General features: G+C 44.7%; 1 protein-coding gene across 2 annotated transcripts in view; it reads left to right on the top strand.

Moving 5' to 3' along the window:
* OSBPL10 (oxysterol binding protein like 10) overlaps positions 1-16,951 on the top strand; it is a 256,126-nt gene that overhangs the window by 157,184 nt on the left and 81,991 nt on the right. The gene's annotated exons all lie outside the window — the stretch shown is intronic.

The following is a 16,951-nucleotide window of genomic DNA, read 5'->3' as shown; positions in this document are numbered from 1 at the left end:
TACTTTGGCTGATCTGTTTTTATGGATCACAACATAGTGAACGTTAGACAAAAACGACTCCTGTTTCTCAGACCTGCTTTGCAGATAGACTGACCTGTTTGCCAAGGAGAACTGACCACACAGGGTAAAGGGTTAAGGATTATGGCCTGTTGTAGTTGCCTTTTCTTTATCTTCAAAATTGTTAATGGGAAGCGGGCGGGACAGATGAGCAGCTCATAAGCTTTGCTTCAGGTCACCATCTCCTGGGTTTGTGGGTTTGTGAGTTCGAGCCCAGCTTTGGGCTCTGTGCTGACAGCTCAGAGCCTGGAGCCTGCTTTGGATTCTGTGTCTGCCCCTCCCCCACTCATGCTCTGTCTCTGTCTCTGTCTCTCTCTCAAAAATAAATAAATATTAAAAAAAATTTTTTTTTAATGAAAAATAAAGTATGGTGAAGTTAGTATAAAGAGGAAGAGGGATATTTTTTCTTTGGTTGAAACTTGAATGGTGGCCTCTCAGGACAGGAATGGGAGGACATGGCATCTCCCCCAGGAGCCCTCTCTGCAGGCTGTCTCCTCATCTGTACTAGGAGTTCGTAGCCTGGCATCCCTGAGCCTACAGATTTTAATTTCGTTCATTGATTAATTTATTGTTGGCCACAAATCTCCTTGAGAAGCTAATGAAAACCAAGGACTCTTTCCTCGGGAGGAATATCTTCCCAGGCACATACCTGATAATTGAATGCATTTGGTGGGTATTCCCAGACCTCCTGAGAAGCCCATTAAGAAGGCATCTTAGGGTTCATGGATTCTGAGGCAGGGCTGCTGAGCGAATGGCCAAAAAAGAATTCTTGAGATGTTTTCAGTGCAAAAGGTAATTTTATTATAGCACAAGAACAGGACCCTTGGGCAGAAAGAGCTGCACTATGGTTTTGAGGAGCAATTGATTATATACTTTGAAGTTGGGTTGGAGGTCTAAGGAAGTCTCTAAAGGGATTTCCATATGTTAAAGAAGACTTACAGGATCCTGGGGGTCTGGCTATTGTCAAGCTAAGATTTTTATTTTTTATTTTTATTTTAATTTTTATTTATTAAAAAATTTTTTTAACATTTATTTATTTTTGCGAGACAGAGAAGGAATGGGAGAGGGGCAGAGAAAGAGGGAGACACAGAATCCGAAGCAGGCTCCAGGCTCTGAGCTGTCAGCACAGAGCCCGACGCGGGGCTCGAACCCACAAACTCTGAGATTGTGACCTGCTGAAGTCAGGCACTCAACCGACTGAGCCACCCAGGCGCTCCAAGGAAATTTAACTCTATCTACATTTCTCTTGCCTTTGTTCTCATGAGATTCTAGAACCTTCTTTCTTAGGTTTTCACCCTTTAAAAAGACCTGACTGAAGGAAAGCAATTATGTTTCTTTGCTTTTGTCTGGAATTAGATGAGTGTTTGCTGGGTACTTTGGTTTTCTTATGTGGATAAATTCTTGAAAGCAAGAAGTCCGTGCTGACTGAGGTGGGGTTCCTTAGTGGTATAAAGGTTGGGAACCGCTAACCTATATGGGGCCTCTGTCTTCATTAGTCTCAACCTTCCCAGAATCCTTTTTTTAAAAAATTTTTTTTAAAGTTTAAAATATTTGAGGGAGAGAGAGAGAGAGAGAGCGAGCAAGTAGGGGAGGGGCAGAGAGAGAGAGAGGAAGAGAGAATCCCAAGCAGGCTCTGCACTGTCAGCTCAGAGCCCCATGTGGGACTCAACCCCACCAATCGCGAAATCATGACGTGAGTTGAAGTCAGACACTTACCTGACTAAGCCACCCCGGCACCCTTGTTGGCCCTTGCATATTCTCCGGAGGGCTTGGGACCCACCAGGCCAGGGGGTGTATGTATCTATAGCTGCCATTTTCCCTGGAGAGGGCAGTGTCTGGCAAAGCTGTTCATCCTTCCGTCAGCAGGGGGCAGCAATTGAGTGGGTAAGAATGGTCGTCGTTCTTGAGCCTAATTTCAGAGGTGTAGAACTCTTTAGAGATGATCAACCCAGTGGGAAAGCTGAAGAAATTGTTCCTAATATAAACGCAGCTCAATTAAAATCGAGTGTATTTTTCAGTTTGAAGTAATATTTTAAACTGTTTCTGTCTACTCAAGGAATTGCATCTTTAAAACATTATTATACTTTTTAGCTTTCAGTGCTTTGCGGTGGGTTGGACAGTAAGGTATACAGTCAGGATCTTCTGAGGAAGCCAGTGAGCATTTCCTCACTCTGAGCGTTACCTTCTACGGGTACTAAATTTACATGAAAATAGAGCCAGTTTATCCCGAGAGTGGAGTATGTGTTTACATTTTAGTTATGGAAGGAATTACGGCATGTGTTTATTTTGCAGTGGGGAATCGTGAGATAGTATCTGGAAGAGGAGCTAATATTACATGTTTTCTAAAAGGTTAGTTTAAAGATGGCAAATTAGCACTACCCAGCTAAGTCTAAAGGGGGATACTCATTTCTAAGTACTGAATTGAAGGAGAAAAGGCATTTTCTCTCAGTAAATGTCCAGATTCGCCCAAATTGGGCTTCCCGACTCTGCCACAAATATAGCAAATGAAACACAGAGCATTTCCACCGGAAAAAAATAAACCTGGAAACCTGAAGCAGTGCCCCAAAGCCTGAAGGCTACACTTAGCGAGTTATTGAAAATGTAGCGTCTCTCTGTACTAGCCAGGCGCTAAGGGGATGTGGGGCTACTCCCCGGACCTCACGAACTTGAAGAAAAGGCACCTGCTCATGAGAGGGCCTGGGAGAGACTAGGGGCGTGGTGGTGGTGGTAACTTCTGGGTGGGGAAGGACAAGCCTCATGGAGAGGCACTGCTTTGCTCCAGCCATTGGAAACCTAGTAGGATTTTGACTGTGAAGGACGAGGAGGAGAGGATTTCTAGGCAAGATGTCACCAGAGAGAAAGTCAACAAGTGTAGAGCTGCCCACGCTACACTCTAGAGGTGCGTAGCGTGTTTGCGGGGAAATTAGGGACAAGGTATACGAGCCACCTTTTTTTTTTTAATTTTTTTTTTAACGTTTATTTATTTTTGAGACAGAGAAAGACAGAGCATGAACGGGGGAGGGTCAGAGAGAGAGGGAGACACAGAATCTGAAACAGGCTCCAGGCTCTGAGCGGTGAGCACAGATCCCGACGTGGGGCTCGAACTCCCGGACCGTGAGATCGTGACCTGAGCTGAAGTCGGACGCTTCACCGACTGAGCCACCCAGGCGCCCCACGAGCCACCTTTTGTGCACGTTACACATTAATTCTGTTTGGGGATCCTGTGCTTTCCAGAGTATTATCAGGGCCAGACCTTCCCTTTTTACGTCTCCTGTTTGGTGATAGTCATGGGAAGAGAAGGATTTCCGTGAAAAAGAGAACCGTTTGAATCACAACTGCATAGGGAAAACTACAGAGAGCTCTTGAGGGAGAGTTAGCTGATGTAGCAAACCCCAGTGCTTCTTGGTACTAATTTTAATTTCCATAAAGTTAATAGATACATTAGATCCGTGAACCTAATATGAGGAAGTAGGTGACAGCTAATTCCAGACTTTGGAGATCGTCAGGAAAGGTATAAACCGAGAGGGTACTGTGGATTGAGCCCTTGTCTCTTCTTAAACTCTTTTTAAACCGTGGATTTTGCATTATTACGTGGTACTGCAACTAAAAGAGATGGGGTGGTCTGGGCTCAGTTGGAGCTCAGTGTTTACATTTACAAGAAGTTACTCTATTTCTAGAACCCGCTGACAGGAAGCTGTGTAACTTTGGCATTCATGTCATACCAGCTTACGTTTAGGGAAATGCCTCGTTATTTTGACTCGTTGTTACAGATGTGAGCATTGACTGGTGTCCCATTGGACACGTATATTTTCTTGTGAAGTGAGTTTTTAAGATATTTGCAAATAGTGTGTATCTTTCTATGTCATGAATATCAGAATCTTAGATGGGGCTAAACGTCACAAAAGTGGTGGAGGGGCTACCCCTTAGGAAGAGGAGACCCTGTAGTGAAGGCATAGGTCAGTGTTGGCTGGCTGGACCAGGGCAGGCATCTAATCCACGGCCAGCCAAGCATATTTACTTCCTCTCAAATCTGAATTGGGAAAGAAAGGAAGCCAGACTTGTGAGACTGGGTAGATTCAGCTCCCCGGTGGCTCTGCTGGGATTTGGACAAGGGAGGGAAGTTTTCAGATGAGCAAGAGGAGAGAGTAAGAAGGTGGGAAAGGCAGAGACTTTAAGAGGTAAGAGACTGGGATATCTCTGAAAGACAGAGAGCAGCCCTTTCTAGTAAATTCTGGGTACCTCCTTCCTGTATCCATGTAACAGATCCCCTTCTTGAATTAGCACGGGTGAATTTCTCTCCTTTGCTGCTAAACACTGTCTTTGATGGTGATCAAGTAGACCCAGGGACACATGCAAGAAAAGTATGAAACCTTGTCCTCTGTCCTCTGATTACTGAAATCCTCTGTCTCGATATGGCAAGAAGAAAATCAGTCCGTTCAGAACTGGTATTGTACATACTTCCTTGACTTGTCAATTTTTAATGCCTGCTGGTTGACATTTAGATGTGATTTGGATACCTGTGTTCATATGGATTCATCTCTTGGTGGCATTCAGACCTTCTTCTTTAATGCCAGGAAGTGGGGAAGATGGCCAGTTCCCAAGGAGATGCCTAGGTGCTCTTTTTCGTATATTCATTTACTCATTCTTTTTTTAAAGGTTTATTTCGAGAGAGAGAAAAAGAGAGAAAGCACAAGTAGAGGAGAGGCAGAGAGAGAATCCCAAGCAGACTCCATGCTTAGTGCAGAGTCCGACATGGGGCTGAAGCTCGTAACTGCAAGATCATGACCTGAGCCGATGTGAAGAGTTGGAAGCTTAACCGACTGAGCCACCCAGGCGCCCCATACTCATTCTTCTAACCAACATTTTCTGCCTGCAGTTTGCCAGGCTCGTCCTAGGTGCTAGGAAGACAAGAGTGAACCAAAGAGAAAAAAGGTCCTCATCCTCGTGGAGCTCAGAGCCCGATGAGGGTGGGAGAGCTTAACCAATGGAGGACATAACACAAACATGATGGGTCCTGTGGGTGATGGGGATAATGACCTTTTGGGGACATGATGGAAGGCTACCTGGTGAAAGCAACCTATATCGTGGTCTGAAGAAAGAGTTAGAATTAACCAGGAGAAAGGCTTCCATGGACTGCTTGGAACTTGAACCTGGAACCCATCCAGGTAGGGCCTTGTTTCTCAATATCAGATTATTTTAGAGGCTATAAGGAGTTTGGGACTGTGGCGTGCCCGTAGATGTCTAACGTGCAGTTAAAATGTCCTTTTCTCTCTGGGAGATTGGTACTGGAAGAGACTCAAAATTAAGGCTGAAGTTCCAGGGCTTAAGATAAAGTGGAAAATACCTATTCTTCTTTGAGTAGAAGTAGTAACACCAGACTTGGGGCAGTGGGGAGAATTTCTTGGATATGCTGGAGAACCATGCCAGTGTGTTAAAACTTCTTGGAACTCTCCTCTTCCCTTCTCTCTCTTGTTTCTTCCCTTCCTTCCTCTTCTGCCACTTTTCTCCCCCCATCTTCCTCCCTACATTCCCCCTTCCTTTCTCTTGCCTTCTCTTCTCTTTCCTCCCTTTTTTCTCCATTTACCCACCCAACAAACGTTTGTCGGGCATCTCCTGTGAGTAGAGTCCTTTGATGAATAAGGTCTTGTGGGCCCTCCCCACAACATGGTGGTGGATGAATTGATCGGTTCAGTCAGCAGGCTGGGTCCTGGAGTTAGTCATGTATGGAACTAATTATAATTTAATAAGTTCTATTTGTGTGTTTATTGATATGACTAGTGGCCATGCATTGCACACTCTTACACTTGGCTTTCTTAAAAAGTGTGTACCAGAGTCTTGAGGAAGTGAGGAAAACAGGAATGGATCCATGCCAGTTCATTCTGTTGTTGGAAAGCAGTTTTCAACGCAGGCCTCTGCAAAATGTGGTTAGCTCTTTCGTAAAGTGCGGTGTATTCTATATCATTATTCTGTCTCTTATTTGAGCACCTTGAGGATTACATTGTAAGCAGTTTGTGTGCAGGAATCGTGTTCTCTCTTTTGTATAATGGTGACTGCAGTGTCATTTCCTCGGTGGAGATACAATAAATATTAATTACTGGTGGCTTATCCCTCAACATAATTTTCCTTGTCAGATTAATGAAGCAGATTCCTGATAAATGCGTTTATCTCTCCAGAGTTTCATTTGCCAAGCCTTAAATGCTATAAAGGATTTGCCTGGAGGCAAAAAGTTCTTGTCCAATACCCCCTCCCCCCCTTTTCAAGTGCCCTTTGGAGATGCATTTCTTTCCTGAAAATAATTGGCACAAGTGAAATTAATTTTAGCTGGAAAAGAGAACAGAACTGTTATATTCTTGTCTGCTACTTTGGGTTGATATTGGAACTAAAAACAATAAGTTTTGAAAGAGAGTAGCAGGCATTTAGTAGGTCGAGCGAAGGCCCGGTGTGAAATAAATATGTGCTACTAAGCTGAGGATAGGATACAGCTGTCTATTGGCAGGTTTCCTTCAGGAATTCTTAAAAACAAGCTCCTCTCTCTGCAAAATAAAAGAATTTCCCAAAATAGAGATTAAGTACCAAGAAAATGAGAAGTTCTTTGAGAAAGGCCGAGCATGGGTGTGGAATATGCGTGAACACAGGTAAAGCAGGCTCGAGAAAATGGTTTAATTTCCTACTTGCTCATCTTTGGGTGGTGGAGTTACATTCTCCAGAAGGTGAAACCTTATAGGCCAGCGAGCGTTTTTGAGACGTGGCTGGTCAGCCAGAAGACCTCTGAAGCGGATCAAAAAGACAGCCTTTCAGTTTCCGTTGTTTTACGTACGTGACGTATGTTCGATAGTTTCTGATTAGAAAATGGCCGAGAGGAACTTAAACGCTTACTGAAGCTTCCACCGCTTTTGCAGGACAAATACTTACCCTTGACTATTTAGGTTTTGCTTATGAATCACTCTTTCTTTCTGGGGATTTTAGCCAGAGTTTGTGGTCTAACCTGTTCTCATTCAATTCAGAGTGAATTGGCCAGTGGATCAGCCAGCTTGCTCCCAAGCACCTCCTTCCTTTTAGGTAGAAGTTAGTGCCTGGTGGGCATCGAACTGTGTGTGTGTGTCTGTGCACACGCGCACAGAGCGCATGGTGGTGTCCTCGTGCCCCCTGGGAATGGGGCACGGGGCAGAGAAGTTTGGATCCAGGACAGTGGACTTGGTCATGACATCTCCACGTCCCTGGATTATGATTCGGGCCCCAGGGTTGTGTAAAAGGAGGGTCACGATAACCATCCCTTCCCCTGGGCCAGGGCAGGGCTGGGCTGGGAGGATAGGAGATTGTGACCGTGTAAAGGAAGAGCGTGAGAAGAGAGCGGGAAACGTGGTTCCTGCTTTCTGCTTTGCTCTTGAGCTTCCGTGTTGGATTCAGGTTCAGACGCAGGGCCCGGGGCAGGCTTGAGAAGGTGGCCAGATGCCCTTCCCTTGTCCTGGGGAAGGACGATGTTCAGGTGAATCTGCTCCCTCTGGCCCTGTGAGGCTTTGGGGATCTCGGGAACAGTTTCCCATTGTTGAGTTGTCCCTGGGACCTTTTAGGAGAGAAGGGTGGTGTCTTCGAGAACTTTCTGGATCCACGTGATTCTCCCGGTAGCCCTTTCACTCCCTTTGCTCGGGACTTGAGCTTTCTCTTCCAGGGGTGGTCCCGCCTTCCACATTGTTGCTTCCACCCGGAGGACAGGGACACCCTCTGGACTCCCCTTCATCTTACTTGCTTGAGTTTTCTTTACTGGGTAGGGAAACTTCCTGTTTATAGAATATACTCGACGTATAACATTGTGTAAATGTAAGGCGTACAACACGTTAATTTCATACGTTTCTGCATTATAATAGGATTGCCCTTGTGGTGGCATTTAGTGCCTTTGTCACATTACATAATTATCCTTTCTTTTTAGTTGGTTGGAGTAATTAAGTCCTAGCCTACTAGCAAGTTGGATGATTATAGTCCCATATTGTCTAAATTAGCCATACCGCGTACTAGCTCTCTGGGACTTATTTACAGCTTATTGCTGAATACGGAAACTTCTTAATGTCTCTTTACTTCACATTTGTTGAGGGGCGTGTGCAACGAATTAAAAAAATGAGCTGCTGTTTTTATGTTTTGGGTTTTTTTTTTTTTTTGAGGGGGATGATGCGGGGGAGGATTACCAGTGGAATCGGTTAAGAGAAAAAGGTGGTCAAGAGGGAGAAAGAGGACGGCTCCCACACTGCTGAGGGAATACAAATGGAGAGTTTTTGCAAGGATGAGCTGGCAGTGTTTATCAAAAATTTAAAATTAATGCTAAGTACCCTTCAATCCAGCAATTTCTCTTCTAAGAGTTTATTTTAAGAAAATCATTATAAATTTATGCTGGGATTTAGCTAGAGAGAAGTTTGTTGAATTGTAATTTGTCACAGAGAAGAAAAGACCTCTTTGTGATGTCCAGCAGCAGGAGGGAACCGGGAAATAAATTGTGGCACGTTTGTGTGATAGAATGGTCTGCAGCCTTTTTTTTTTTTTTTTTTTTTTTTTTTTTGAGAGAGAGAGCGCACAAGTGAGCGAGGGGGCAAAGAGAAAGGGAGAGAGAGAGAGAGGAGTGGGGTTCACGCGATGTGGGGCTCAAACTCCCGAACTGTGAGATCATGACCTAAGCCGAAGTCAGATGCTTAACTGACTGAGCCCCTGGTCTACAGTCTTTTTTATATAGTATTGTCAAAATTTATTGACAAGGTATATGGAATAAGAAAAGGTTATGAGCGGTGCTGTGATGCACAACCATTTTCATTAAAGGTACATGCAGAAATACGTTGTAAGCACGTATACCGAAATCGTAATGTATCTTTTTCTGCTTTGACCGAAATCGTAATGTATCTTTTTCTGCTTTGGGTTGTGTTACGGTATTGCTTCTTTTGATTATTTGTTTCTTCTGTGATAAGTATTACTTCCGTACAAGGAAAAAAAAGAGGGAGGAAAGATGTTTTCAGTGAAAACAATGCGGAATAGGGGGTATTAGCCTGCTGTGGGTGGCGCTTCTGCCCGAGTCCAGGTTTAAGGGTGTGGTGCCCGGGAGGCCAGCCTTGTTTCCAGAGAGTTCCTGCTCCTACGTCTGTGCTCAGCACCCCGTCCTGGCCTGTCTTTGTGTGTGGGAGGCAGAGAGTGCAGATAAGTGCGTAATGAAGAAGACTGATTAATTACTGATCCCTCGCCTTCTACCCCAAATCCTGCTGTTGGACGTAGGGTTCTCTTTGAGGAGATAAGGGAGAACTCCTTTTGTATCAAGTACCCCTCGTTACTAACATGTTGACACTTAGTATTGACACAGAGAATTAAAAAGTAACAGGTTTTTTTTTTTTTTAATTTTTAATGTTTCTTTTTGAGAGAGAGACAGAGACAGAGTGCAAGCAGGAGAGGGGCAGAGAGAGAGGGAGACAAAGAATCTGAAGCAGGCTGCAGGCTCGGAGCCATCAGCACAGAGCCCGACGCGGGGCTCGAACCCACAAACTGTGAGAGCGTGACCCAAGCCGAAGTCGGAGGCTTAACCGACTGAGCCACCCAGGCGCCCCAAACAATAGCTTTTAACCCGTGTGTAGGCAACTTCTGTTACATAATCCTGAAGACGCTTTCTCCACCTCAGTTTTTCCTGCGGCATAAATTACATGAGGACAAGGGATGGTGGGTTTGCAGGGAAGGAGCTTTGACACTAAAGCCAGGGTCTGCTTTGCCAGGAGTTAAAAGTCTTACACAGTGTAGCCGTTAAAATGAGGTCTGTCCTTATTGATGTGGAAAGATAACTGTGGTGTGTATGTTAGTTTTCCAGGGCTTCAGTAACGAAGTACCACAAACCCAGTGGCTTAAACAATAGAAATTTCTTGTCTCACAATTCTGGAAGCCAGAAGTGCAAAATCAAGGCACTTGGCAGGGTGGGTTTCTGCCGATGTCTAGGAGGGAAGGATCTGTACTGGTCTGTTTCCTTGCTTTATCGATGGACATCCTCTCCGGGGCCTCATCATCTGCCCTCTGTGTCCGTTGGGGTCCAAATTTCCTCCTTTTATAAGGACACCAGTCATAATGGATCACAGCTCCCTCTAATGTCCTCACTTTAACTTAATTTCCCTAAAACGAGCCAATCTCCGTATAAGGTCACTTTGGAGGTACTGGGGTTAGGACATCAACATAGGGATTTGGGTGGGGCGGGGAGGACACAATTCAGCCCACAACAATGTATTTTCCCACTATTTATAAAAAAAAAAAAACAAAAAAAAAAACTGTACCCGTCGGAGAAATCTCAAACAGAACACATTAGAGAAGATGATGTTGAACCTCCATGTCCCCCCCCACAGCTGCAGCACCCCCAAAGCCAACGTGGTTCTATCCTTACTCCTCCCCACTCTCCCTGCCCCTTTCCAAAATCTCAGATTATTTTAAAGTCAATCTAAGGCATCACAGATGATTCATTCTAAGTGATAAAAAGTTAAAAAAATTATAAGGGATGATCCTTTTAAAATAAAATAATTTGTGGGGCGCCTGGGTGGCTCAGTCGGTTAAGCGTCCGACTTCGGCTTAGGTCATGATCTCACAGTCCGTGGGTTCGAGCCCCGCGTTGGGCTCTGTGCTGACAGCTCAGAGCCTGGAGCCTGTTTCAGATTCTGTGTCTCCTTCTCTCTGTGACCCTCCCCCGTTCATGCTCTGTCTCTTTCTGTCTCAAAAATAAATAAACGTTAAAAAAAATTTTTTTTAAATAAGAAAAAAAAATAAAATAAAATAATTTGTGCAGGATGAGTTAGAAGAGTCACAGTAATACCAGACTATTAATGGTGCTTTTACTTATTTCTAGGAAGTGGGATTACAGGTAATTTTTACTTCCTTCTTTGTAACTGTTTTCACTGACTGATTGTGTTGGGATGGTGGCTGATGGAGTGAGCCAGCCTTTTGCAATCAGGGAAAAACAAAAAACAAAACAACCCCCCCCCCAAAAAAAAAGAGCCAAGCTATTTCCAGGTGGTAGCAAAGTGGGGGGAGGATGAAGAAACCATGGAAGAAAATTGATCATAATTGTTTTATGAGGCAGGAAGTAGTATTTTGCTTCCAGAATATGAGAAGGGTAGAGGAGGAAGTACACAGGGCTGTGTCTCGTCGTGTAGAGGGTATTGGAATGTGGGGACAGCCATGACAGGTGACCTCAGCCAGCACATCTGGCCTCTATGAAGTTTTCCTCCAGTTTCCTGTTGGAGAAGTGAAAGTGACAGACCGACAGAACCCTACGAGTCATTTGGCTGTGAATGCGATTATCTCTTATTTCTTGAACATCTCAGTATGGGTTTGCTTTCTAGGAGTTTGAAAAGATAAAATCTGCATTTCATGAGTGTGCAGTGAGGGGTTATTACTGGGGTTGGTGAGGAAATGATTGTAGAAAACCCAAAGGTGGAAGATAGGACAGGAATCTGTTTTTAAGAAATAGAGCAGACTCATCCCACATCTTCAGAAAGTGTTTGAATGTGTATGTGCACATTTCAGAATTTTGCCTTTGCCTTCTGCTCTTGCCCAGCATGGGCTCATTTATAAATAGCACTGAAGCTTGATAGCAATCACATACTTGTTTAAGCTTTGGAGGGACCAGAACAGACTGGATCTCCTTCATCTCTGGATTGGTCTTTCAACCACTCTTTTTTTTTTTTTTTTAAATGTTTTTCATATTTGTTTATTTTCAGAGAGAAAGGGCACAAGCAGGGGAGGGGCAGAGAGAGGAGAGAGAATCCCAAGCAGGCTCCGCACTGTCAGCACGGAGCCTGACGTGGGGCTCAGTCTCATAAACTGTGAGATCATGACCTGAGCCAAGATCAAAAGCCCGACGCTCAATGGACTGAGCCACCCAGGCGCCCTGATCTTTCAACCACGCTTGTCTTTGGTTTCTGTCCCCCTCATCTCATATAATAAAGGCCAGGTGTCAACATGTTGAACTTAAGAATGCCATTAGCCTGTCCTGCCTCCTAGGAATGGGGTGAATGGAAAAATCTGGAGCCATGGCTTAAGTTATTTAGTGATGGTCCGCATCAGTGATGACACCATGAAGCCCAGAGCAAAGTGGGTTTCTCTGTCAATTTTCTAAAGGAAGAGCAGCTTCTGTTACCAAAAAGATGAATGGATAGTGCTCAGCACTCTTCCATTTGGCCAGTTTAGATCTGCTTACAAAGCAGTCTTCAACTTGGAAGTGGAAGTAGGATGTCTGCACTTTCATAGCTTTGCAAAGAAGGCAGACTTTTATGTCCTAAGGCGTAACAATGACTCCAGCCCTGATTCTCCCCTCCACCACCCAGAGCTGAGGGTAAGGGGAGATCCTTCCAGAACAAGCACCTGTTGAGAAAGCCGAAGATGCTCTCTCCCCCCTGGAGGCACCAGGTCTGGGGACCCTCCTTCTGTCCCCTCCACACCAGCGGGACCAGTGGAGGCCCTTGAGGCAAGAGATAGACTAAGCAGATCACAATAGCGCCACAGAGGCTCTGAAGTTAATTGCTCTTGAAGGCACACGCCGTAAAAGTAGCCTGCACGCTAAACATAAACTTGATTGCCTACTAAGAAAAAAAATTCAAATCAGACTTAAAAGCTCCGAACGTGATAGCCAGGATGTCTAGGCTACAATAGAAAATCACTGTCCTGCCAAGAACCGGTAAAATCGCAACGTGACGTGAATGAGAAAAATAACTACCTGCTGCCCAAACCGAGGTGGCTCAGATGTTAGTTTTATTGGAACAAGTTGCCACGCTCATCTGTGGGTACCTGGTCTGACTGCTTTCAGGCTGCAGTGGCGGAGTCCGTGTCTCACACGGACACCCAGTGGCTCCAAAAATCCTTAAATATTTTCTATCTGACCTTCTACAGGAGTTTGCTGACCCCTGCATGAAGGCCATCGAAGACCTAATGGTCAATTTTTTTGGAGATGTTTGCTTCTCTCCCCCTCCCCCCCTTTTTTTTTCTTTCCTTTGGTTTATATTCTAGAGCATTATGTTCCTTACACTGATTTCTCCATTTTCATCCTGTGTTTTCTTAACTTTCTTCTTTGTAACCTCGTGTGTGTAGCCCGCAGCCTCCCGCCATTGGAGATGGGCCCCATTTCCTCCCATTCATCTTTGTCCCTTATGGCCACTGTCAGCTTTCTGAACCCTATTGGGAGATGTGGATTTGGTAAGATCTGTCCACTAGATGGGGTTTTCTTTCTCTTGCTTACATAATAAGCCTTGAGAGATTTTTGGGGTCTACATGGTGTTTAGGACTGTGTTTGGATGGATAGAGAGAGGTGTCCCAAAGGGGCCCAGGACCCCGCCTAAAGAGACTCTTGGTAGGTTATCATTCCGGGGAGGTGCTGTGCCGAGAGGGAGTAAGAAGGAAGGTCGGATGTCAGGTAGGAAAGTCAGCAGGGAGAAGAGATTGTTCAGGTGTGAGGCCAAGACTTACCGTGCTCCGACACTCAGGAGTTTGGAGGAAATCTTTGGAGATTGGAATGCGAGCTCTCCAAATATCAACCACACAATCTGTTGATGAGGCAAAATGACCTTTATTATTTACCACTGTAAAGGAGAACGCCACATCCACAGGGCATTGTCCGTGTCTCTGAGTGGGGAGGGCAAAGTCAGAATTCGAGAATTTGAAGTTTGGCTTACAATACAGGGGCTCGATTCCAGTTAGGTACAGATCAAGATACAACAGTTCGGGATTGGTGGGAAAAACTAGGCAATGATTTTGAGGCAAGGCATTCAAAGGATTTTAGGGTACAAACTGTTGGCAGTTTCCTTTACGGATTTGATGGACGTTTCAGGAAGCTTCTTTTTTTTTAATTTTTTTTTTTTAACATTTATTTATTTTGAGACAGAGAGAGACAGAGCATGAAGGGGGGAGGGGCAGAGAGAGAGGGAGACACAGAATCGGAAACAGGCTCCAGACCCCTAGCCATCAGCCCAGAGCCTGACGCGGGGCTCGAACTCACGGACCGCGAGATCGTGACCTGGCTGAAGTCGGACGCTCAACCGACTGAGCCACCCAGGCGCCCCTCAGGAAGCTTCTATAACGAGCTATCAAACCATTTTTGGGATGGGAGTCTCTTGGAATATTAAAGTAATGCTAATGAGGACAGTGGAATAGTAAATATATGTTAATGGAGGCAGTGAGGTCTCTGTGTTTGTGTGAATGTGTCTGTGTGTTCTAAAGATCCTTGGAGCGTGGCTTTGAACCTTAACTGAGGACTTTGGCCACGTGAAGAAGTGCCTAAGTCTGCCAAGAACTGATCCCTGACCCAGAGGGGAGACTTAAAAGCGGCTTCTGAATTCCACCAGGTGAAGGGTAAATGCTAAACCAAGGCCACCTTGAAGTTGGCATCTAACTGGTCTACTTCCAAGCCTGACAGATTGAGTCACCGAAGGTACTGGGAATCTGTGAGCCCGGGAGGCTCTCCCAACCGCACAAGCAGGCCCTGAGAACTTTAGGAAGCGGAGTCCATGTTTGGGAGGTGCCTGATGCTGATCCTTTGATTATTAATGGATTAGTGACCGAGCTGGTGTTCATTGATATCTGGCCTGTCAGGCCTCTCTCTGAAAACCTGCCCCCGGGTTTGCAGCTCTGAACAGTCTGAAGCAATCGAGACCCTTGAAGCCCCTGTCGCCGTCTGCCCCCTTCAGGTCTCTCTTCAGCCCAATCCTAAGCTCGTTGAGCTGAATGTCTTAGGTTTTAGTCTCTTTATCGTGGTTTCAGGTGTCAACCAAGAAAGAATTCATTAAAAATTGAAGTCATCGGGCATTTATTTGGGTAATTAGAATTGCAATTCGGAGACACAGTTCTGGTAGAAACCTGACTCTTGTTTCAAGGGAGACAGAGAAGGGGTGGAGTTATAAAGGCAGAAGGTTGAGCGCAGTTCTCTGTTCGATCCTCTCTACAAAACGGGGATTGAAACTAGGTTAATTGGGATTGGTGGGGTTAATATGCAGACTAGGGGTTGAAACTTGTCAGAGCTCACTGGCTCCTTTCCAAGTGAAGAATGCCAATGAGTCAGGCCTCAGGGTGCGGAGGGAGTTAAGTCCAGGCTGCAGGCTTGCAGCTGGAAAAAAGTTCATGGGTTCTAGAATGCACGTAAATTCCTCCTCCCTGATGGCCCCCGACCCTGTTTTAGAAGAGACTTAGCTAGGCTTGCTGACTCCTTTTTGAAATCTGTTACACAGTTTTATTGAAATAAAGCAATAAAATCTGCAGCCACTGATTTTGTTAGCATTAACTCCTATGATTTGTTTTTTGTAGTGCATATACCATTATTTGTGCTATGAAAAATGGGCCATAGCATAGCATTCTCCCCCCCCCCCCCCCCCCCCCCCCCCCGCCGGGAAGTTTGCTTATCTGTGAAGTTCAATGTGACCTACATATGGTTGATTTTACAAACCTCAGAGCTGACATTTTCAGGTGTGGATCTCTGAAATTTCATTTGGGGGTACCCTGTACACCTATGTTATAAGATGCTGATGCCCCAGATTCTGGAATGCCAGAAAGAGACGAAACTTGGTGCATTTTGTTTTTGTTTTTAAGTTTATTTATTTTTGAGACAGAGAGAGACAGAGCATGAACGGGGGAGGGTCAGAGAGAGAGGGAGACACAGAATCGGAAGCAGGCTCCAGGCCCTGAGCCATCAGCCCAGAGCCCGACGCGGGGCTCGACCGCGAGATCGTGACCTGAGCCGAAGTCGGCCGCTCAACCAACTGAGCCACCCAGGCGCCCCTGTTTTTGTTTTTAAAGACCATGAATGACTCATGTTGGTGTGCTCCAGAAAGAGCGTTAAGGGCTCTGGTTTGAGACTTGCGTGATTAAGGTAAGTGGTTCAAAGGCTGGTGGCAGTAGGTGAGCCTACTCGTAGGTGCTTGTGCCTTGTTCTTCCGTCGATGAGCCTGTAGGAACCTTGAAGGAGAGAGGGAGTGCTTTGAAGAACTTGCTGTTGGTATTGTTGCGTCCAGCTTTTTGGTGCCATGTACATCCATCTTCTCATAGGTGCCCTTAATTAAAAGTAGATGTGGAATAAAGCTGAAACTTGTTCTTCTGAAGTCTGATGAAACCTCTTCGTCAGTGCCTGTTGGTCTTAGAAATGTTGGAGCCACAGTAACTGTGATATACCGTTAAATCACAAGACTTGGAATCCCGCCTTTCTTTGCGGCTCCACTCAATTTCTTTTGGAGCCTGATGAAACTCATGTGAGGGTGACATCCGTTGTGTCATTAAACAGTAGTTCTGTTTCGCATCACATGGAAAGGGGGGCAAAAATGAATCTTGAGGAAATGTCCACAATGTGTGTCAAGCACTGTGCTAGGCTTAGTTTGAATATTTTCAGAGAGCAGATTCCATTTCTGGGCATGTGTCTCTGTTGTGATGGAGTAGAAGATTCTAGAAGTCAGTTCTGTGTTTTTATTACCTGAGATTTACCTCACATTTTATTCAATACTATATACAATTGGGATACATTTCTTTTTATTGATTAAAAACAAATGTATCCCATCTCGTTAATGGCTTGATTTTACTCACCTTTTCTCTTGAACGTTATGGTATCATCCATAATAGTCAAGAACATAATTTATTATGTTTCTTCGTTACATTTTCTTCCCTTTTAACACATCAATTTTCTAAGACAAGATTTTATGGTAGGAATTTGCGGAAATGTTGACTACGACAAATAGCTCAAAATCTACTGCTGTTAGTTCTATATATAGAACTGTCAGAGAATACATAAACACTTTATCTACTGCAAACTTAAATTTAGCCAGTTGGTAATATTTCTTGGTGAACCTAAACTTATAATGAAGGTATTATTCTTTACTAAATCTTCAGCCGTTTGTTGTTAATCGCATAGAATGATTGCTGT

Source organism: Panthera uncia, chromosome C2 (genome assembly GCF_023721935.1).
Source record: "Panthera uncia isolate 11264 chromosome C2, Puncia_PCG_1.0, whole genome shotgun sequence".
In the NCBI taxonomy this organism is placed as follows: Eukaryota; Metazoa; Chordata; class Mammalia; order Carnivora; family Felidae; genus Panthera; species Panthera uncia.
The sequence above is the reverse complement of the archived record's forward strand: the minus strand, read 5'-3'. Positions and strand labels throughout refer to the sequence as shown.